Below are 7,214 nucleotides of genomic sequence, written 5' to 3'. Positions count from 1 at the left end.
GAAGTAAAGTTCAGGAAGTAATACAACCATAAAAGGCCCAATCCAGCATCACCTCCCAGCAGAAAGAAATCTCCTCTTCACCTCCTTCAAGAAAATCACCCAATAGTTCTATACTCAAACCAACAGCACTTCCTTACATTCACAAGATTCCAGCCCCCTTAGACCTCATGAGAGAGCTCTATATATAGGAGTTTTGGAGAAAGGATGAGTCAGCTTGAGCTTGACATGAAGCTGACTAGTGTCCTCTCCCACTTCAGTTATTCTTCAGTTCTTGAGTCCACTTGGAGGTTCTTGCTTCCACTTGGAGATCTAGACCCTCTTACTCATCACCAGTCGAAATCCCTGATCCAAGTGTCATTTTGGAAGCTTCTTGGGCATTGACAACTTGAGGAATGACTGTGCCACTTGGCCAAACTCGCCCAACGCAGGTAGCCTTCTTTCCAGTTGACATTCAGCGCAGGTACATAGTGGAGCAGTTGACATTCAGCGCAGATTCTCAGTGGAGGAGTTGACATGATCCAGAATTAGCTTGTTTTTGAGTGTTTTCAGGTGGAGAACTGATATTTAGTGCAGTGGTTTGCTGACCTTGTTCCTCTAGGGTTAGGAACAACATGTTTAGGGACTTTGGATCCCTTAGATTATTGACATTTCATGCTTCATGCTGTAAGGCACAAAAATGTCTATAACAGTTGCCCCCTAAAGTATGAGGTCGTTTATCGGGTGAAATGCTTTATCAGGAGGATCCGAAGTCCATTCAATCGCTGAGAGGTGACCTGTAATAAAATACAATACAATACATTATTTTTCATTCTGCTTTCATGATCTAGCTGAGGCGGGCATTCCCATTCTCAGCTTTATAAATTCATTTTGGTACATATAACAGACGATCGTCTGATGGTAGACTGATAATTCTCTGCTGAAATTATCATCCTTTGAGTAGGATGATCATCTGCTGTAATAATGTACATATCAAATGTCTTTATATTTCCTGAATATATATCGCAGCCCGGATGGATGAAACTAGATCCGGGGTCTTCAAAACTCGTTCGATCTTCACTCTAAGTACAAGTCGATCCATGTGAGAATTGCGCTGAAGTCGAACATGGAAAGACATCGCTTGATTACCGGTCAATAATGTAAACCGTTAACAAGCGCGAGAGGAATCACCGATAATGATAATGACCCTCAAGGTACTGCAGTACAATTCACGTGGTGTGAATAAAGGACTTGGCGTCGAACACCACGCAAAATCTTCTGGTCGAAGGTCATTGATGTATACCTGTCGCCGGAAGTGAGAAACTTGCCATTGAGGCATGCAAGCTTCAAAGTACTGAGGGGGGTGTTCCTAGATCAACTTCTTGGATAATGAGCTGAAGTCGACAAGAAGCGATCCGTCAAAGGAGGGCCTTAATGAATCCCACATCAGTGACACGGAACGGAGCTAATGATTTTAGTGGAGGTGAAAACAATCTGTGAAATATGATTCAGGGTGGCGATCATGGATGGATGAAGGATAATGTATGGCAGTGGATGGGACATGGTTGACTCTTTCTGAACAACATCTCTTGAACATATAACGACACTGATGTGATGGATCGGTAGCATTACCCCAAATGTGGATGGTTTGGCGAACACCATGGTGATGAGACCGGTGAATGAAACAACCCAACCCGATGTGATACGGAGGACAAAGTGTCATGTTCAAGAGCGACTTGCTACCATTAAAGCTTTGAGGTTCTCCCAATTTTTCCCCAGTCATTTCTGACCAGTACCTCTTTATTTTTGTCAAGCTTGAGGAGGATAACATATGCTTGTTCTATAACCAGCCCTTCGGGCAAGCCCATCGCTATGTTTTAACGAGCTTAGCGATAGGGAAACTCGTTCTCGTCTAAAGACAAGTTTGTTGCTATTTAATCATTTTAACGAGTCTAACGACAAGGAAAACTCGATCCTTTTCATTTTTAGAGAGTCTGAAAAGGTACAGAAAGTTAACTCCAAAATTCCTTTTTCGTCATCTAATCCCTTAAGTCCGAAAAAGTATAAAACAATACAGAAGGGATGAGTTTTCGATAATTTTAACGAGCCGAACAAAACAAGTGCTCGACCTTTTTGTGCAATAATCCCTCAGGTCCAAAAAGATTAAAATCTAGAGGAGGGATAGCTCTTCCGGTCCTTTTAACGAGCTGGAAGGCCAAAACTCGGCAAACTTTTCATATTTTACGAGTCAGATGAAAAGAGCTCAAACAAGACTCGTCTTTTGAGGAACGAGTGATAAACAGGGATAACAGCAGATTCCAGGTACAGGTTGGAATTTTCCAATCACGGCAGTGTCCCAAGGATGGCTAGGTGAAATCACTCTTCGCAGCTGTTCCTCAAAATGGGTAAACAATCATATGGAGGTGAACGATTGGCCAAATGGAATGGAGGTGGCAGGTGCAAACACGACCAAGGCTTTTTATGGCTAATAAATTTACGATCACAATGGTTATTTACCGGGGTATGTTCATTTTTTAACGAGCTTGACTGCTCGATCTTATGTTTATTTTTTAACGAGCATGAACTATGTGCTAAAACTGCTCGGATCTCGCTTTTCTATTTTTTAACGAGCATAAATTCCGCGGTAAAACTGCTCGATATACCAGTCATAAGATAAGAATGTCTCCTATGAGATAGCTATTTTTTATGGAGCTTTATCTCACGAAGCTATGCTCCGCTCCTTTCTTTACGCAAGTTTGGAAACGGCTAATCCTACGAGTTTAAAGGGTTAGACCTACAGGTTTAAAGGGAGGACCTAAAAATTTAAAAAATAAATAGTCGTCCCTTGCTTGCATTCCAAAAGGTTGCATGCCCCCAGGTATAAAGTACAATTTCAAGGCTGCCCCTACTTATCCGATAAAACATTTGTTTTAAAGGGTGAGGCTTGCCTCTTTCTGGTTACCCAAAGATTGTTTTGTTAACACCATCAAACGAAAACATCTCCTCGGCACTGTTTACCGAAGTAGACAATGGTGAATGACCTTTGTCAAACAAGTAACCTTGACAAAAGAATCTTGTTCCAGAACAACCCCTCTTCCTCTACAGACGGGGTACGGACTAGTCATATTCTCCTGTGGAAATTCTATCTTATACCCAAGGTTTTCTCTGCCCGAAGCAGACCAGGATGCATGCCCCTTGGGTTCCAGTCCCATCTTTCCGAATCACTCACACTCATCGGGAAGGAGGATTGGGGGTGGAGACATTTCTTGAGTGAATAGACCATTGAGGGTTGGTATGTGACTATTTGCGATGCGTGATCCCAGAAATGAAAGTTGGTCTACGAGCTTGACCATTCTTCCTTCGTGTGGAAAACACATTACTCTAAAGAGTGAGGAGACTACTGCTCCCATGCAATATATATAGTCTCGTCCAAGGAGTAGGTTATAATCCAAGGGTCCTTGAACGACCATCACGTTCATTTGAACGGTCTTCCTTTTCAATGTAACAGGCACATTGGGGAGGATCCCTAATGGTCAATGGTTCCTTTATCAAAACCTGAGAGATTTCTTATCTCAGGCAAAAGCGCCGGGGAACCCAGTGCTTTCCAAGCAATAGAGGAAAGGATACTCATAGATGCCCCTTCATCAATGATAGTTCCAGCCATTACCATTCTGTAAATTTGGACTATGATTCTGAATGGTATACTGGCTGGTAACCGGGGTCTGCCTAGTTGGTTCCAATCAAAGGACACAACCAGGTTGCTTGGTGGTGGGACCGAATACACGGCCGGATATGACCCTGACGATGTTCCTTCCTGCGATAAAGGAATGGGCGCATTGCCCTGATGCTCATCAGAGTCTGTGTTGATGAAGAGAATCTGGATGGTGTCATCCTTATTCTCTTCAGTGAGGGTGTCATTCGAAGATGAATCTTCAATGACGGTGTCATTTGAAGATGAAACCTCTGAAGGCGGAACCGGGTCAACTGCCGTTTCGACCTTTAGACTTTCGTCTGGTCTGAATTCAGTAGGTTCATTTTCAATGACTGACGCTTCAGCTGACCACTTGAGTGGGCCAGCTGTATTTTCAACCAACGAAGGACTTGGCACGAGTTTTTTGTATCCAGGAGGAAGTCTCATCGGTGAAACTGGGCGATCTTCCAAAACTCTCTTCGCTTCGTCTAAGAAGGGACAACGGTGGATGGCGTGATCGCCTTCACACAGTCTGCAGGGGAATCTTGATCCCCCTCTTTGTCTTGAGCCTTCACTTTCGCTGGTTGACGGTAAGCATTCAACATGGCTATCAGAGGTTGATGCTCCAGAATTGTGCAAACGAGGGGACCAGTCCCTTAGTATCCGGGGAATACAGGGACAATCTCTATGGAAGTGGTCTCCTCTACATATGACACATGGCGATTTAGGCCCGGTCTGTGTTGTGTGTGGATTTTCGTCAGATCTCTTTTGCTTGCCCCCAGTCGCCTTAGGCTCCTTTTTCTTCTTCTCTCTCTTCTTCTTCTCCTTCTTCTCCATGGGAGCTTGGCTTTTGCCGGCTCTACCTTGCAAAGATGAAGGATTGGAGGAAGAGTTATAGGAAGTAGAAGGCTAGTGGGCAGCTCTAGACTGATCTAACTGTTGACTCGACTATTCAGGAACCATGGTGTTCTGAACTACATTGGTTGAGAATAGCCAAATTGGCAGGCCAATTGTCAGTCCTGGAAGCGACAATGTGGCCATGTGGGGCGCACCAACTTCTCCCCAAGAGGAGAAAGGACTAGGATTTCCATCCTGTGGAATTCCTTGGTTGGGGCGTTCCATGTTCTCAACCTACAGATCAACGCAGGAATAGGAGGTGATTATGTTCCGTTTAAAATAAATTTTATAACGACGCTTTAGACACAACTTGCTTTTTCACTTTTTAAGAGTCGAGAAAAAGCTAAAGATGACTCTAGTCTCCTTCGATGTTTTAACGAGCCCGAAGTGACAAATGCTCGGAGGGACTTTTTCAGTTATAGAGTTTGAAAAAGGCCAAAAGAAACTACTCTGGAGTTCTAGGCAGAGGGTGTGCCAAACTTTTCGCAAAACCACAGAATACGTTTTACGGTATGAGTGGTCGATCTTCGTGAATGCTGTGTTCACTGCATTGCGATCAGTAGGGTGGCCGACATGGCTTCCTATGGATAAAGGCTTTGTTCCTATAGGGGTCTCCCAATCTATACGTGACGGTACATCGGAGCACAAGTCCGTATTGATACTTATCGCTTCACCGTGGAGGAATCACCCAACCACTCAACGCTAAGATATCACGTTTAACGACGTCGGAACACGTCTCTAGCTTAGACCTCTATGTGTTTGCGTTATGTTTCAATGCGTTGTTATGTAAATTCAATTTATTTTAAGGTTGATCTTGTTTAGCAGTTTGCCTTTATGGATCACCACGAGATGTATGATAACACTCCTAAATGCAGTCTAAGATGATAAGCAAGCTTTTCAATCTTTCAACTTCGAAAATCTTAACTACTGAGGGAAAGGAAAGACATCATCTTTTCACACAGATCATAGAGCACACACTAATGCACTTTTTCCTAAATCAACATGCAAACTGTCAAAATGTACATGCACAATGCAGGTATTTCTTTTCTCTTTCTTAATGTTGATGTAATACAAAAAGAAAGCTGTTGTATAACTTTGAATTCAATTTCAAGTGAAAGCAAACAAGCTTGTCCAAAATCAAAAGACACCTTAAGATTCACTCGTTTCGACACTAGAAATACATGAATTCAAACCATATGATGAAAGCAAAAGCTCAATCAGCTATGAACAGCAAACAAACTAACTCTTAAGATCAAAACAACACTTTATCACAGGTCTAGATCTAAGAGGCCACAGCAAGACTAGTTCACTTTCGTTATGGGAAACTGCAAATGATGTAAGAAATACACAAAGAACAAATACAGTTTCTTTATACAACCGAGGCGGAATAGTGGCAAGGAAAGTTGGTTTCAGATAGGTACATTGACTGATAACAGGCTGCAAAAACAAGGGTGAAAACAGGGCAATAAACAGGAGGGAACCCCAGTAGCACTAGGCAAAACTGGTTCAGCGCAGGTAGTACACTGGCAGTTTGACCTTCAGCGCAGGTAGCCCCTTCGGGAACTGCGCTAAAATGCAGACTGCCTTCACAGTGCCTGCACTGAAGAGACAAACTTTTGTTTTTCTGAGTTTCCGGGTCACAGATTGCTCAAAAATTCATAGTTTTTGGCCAAATCAGAAGCTATCAATCAAGTACACACTAAGGGATGAAAAGGAGGATGAAAAGCTATCACTAAGAGTTGTTCAGAGTCCTTGTGGATCAGCTCTTCAAATCATAAACATGCCCAGAAACTGAGCTAGAGTAGCTGCCCTCTACTTTGCATTTGAAAAATCCAAATGCAGTTCGATTCGGTACTCCCTGTGTTTATGAAATGAATAGCAAAAACACAAACAAGCAACAAGATACGTTCCCCAGTGGAGTCGCCAATTTGTTGTTGGGAAAAGTATCCAATACGGAATGACCCTATCCCACTCTAAGGGTGATAGTACCTCAGCAACAATCAAAGCAAAGCTATTCGAGATTACTTCTTTACGAGATGTAAGAGAGGGGAGAAAGAGATCCACTAACCATTGTCTTCCGCTAATGATTGATCCAATCTTCTCTCTTTGCTGCTTGATCCCAGCTCCTTGCTCTTTCACTGGCCCAGCTACACCAAGATCCTGCAAAATCACAAGAAGGGGAAACTACAAGAAGCATACATTCATAATTGATTCAAGGATTAGAATAAATCAAATATACAAGTATCAATACGCCATTGAGACACATGCATATAGAAGAACCTCAAATGCTTTATTAATGGAAGAAGTAAAGTTCAAGAAGTAATACAACCATAAAAGGCCCAATCCAGCATCACCTCCTAGCAGAAAGAAATCTCCTCTTCACCTCCTTCAAGCAAATCACCCAATAGTTCTATACTCAAACCAACAGCACTTCCTTACATTCACAAGATTCCAGCCCCCTTAGACCTCATGAGAGAGCTCTATATATAGGAGTTTTGGAGAAAGGATGAGTCAGCTTGAGCTTGACATGAAGCTGACTAGTGTCCTCTCCCACTTCAGTTATTCTTCAGTTCTTGAGTCCACTTGGAGGTTCTTTCTTCCACTTGGAGATCTAGACCCTCTTACTCATCACCAGTCGAATTCCCTGATC

The sequence above is a fragment of the Pinus tabuliformis genome, chromosome J (assembly GCF_031772625.1).
Source record: "Pinus tabuliformis cultivar Carrire ecotype Pingquan chromosome J, CPIR1, whole genome shotgun sequence".
Lineage (NCBI taxonomy): Eukaryota > Viridiplantae > Streptophyta > Pinopsida > Pinales > Pinaceae > Pinus > Pinus tabuliformis.
Note: the sequence above shows the minus strand (reverse complement) of the source record.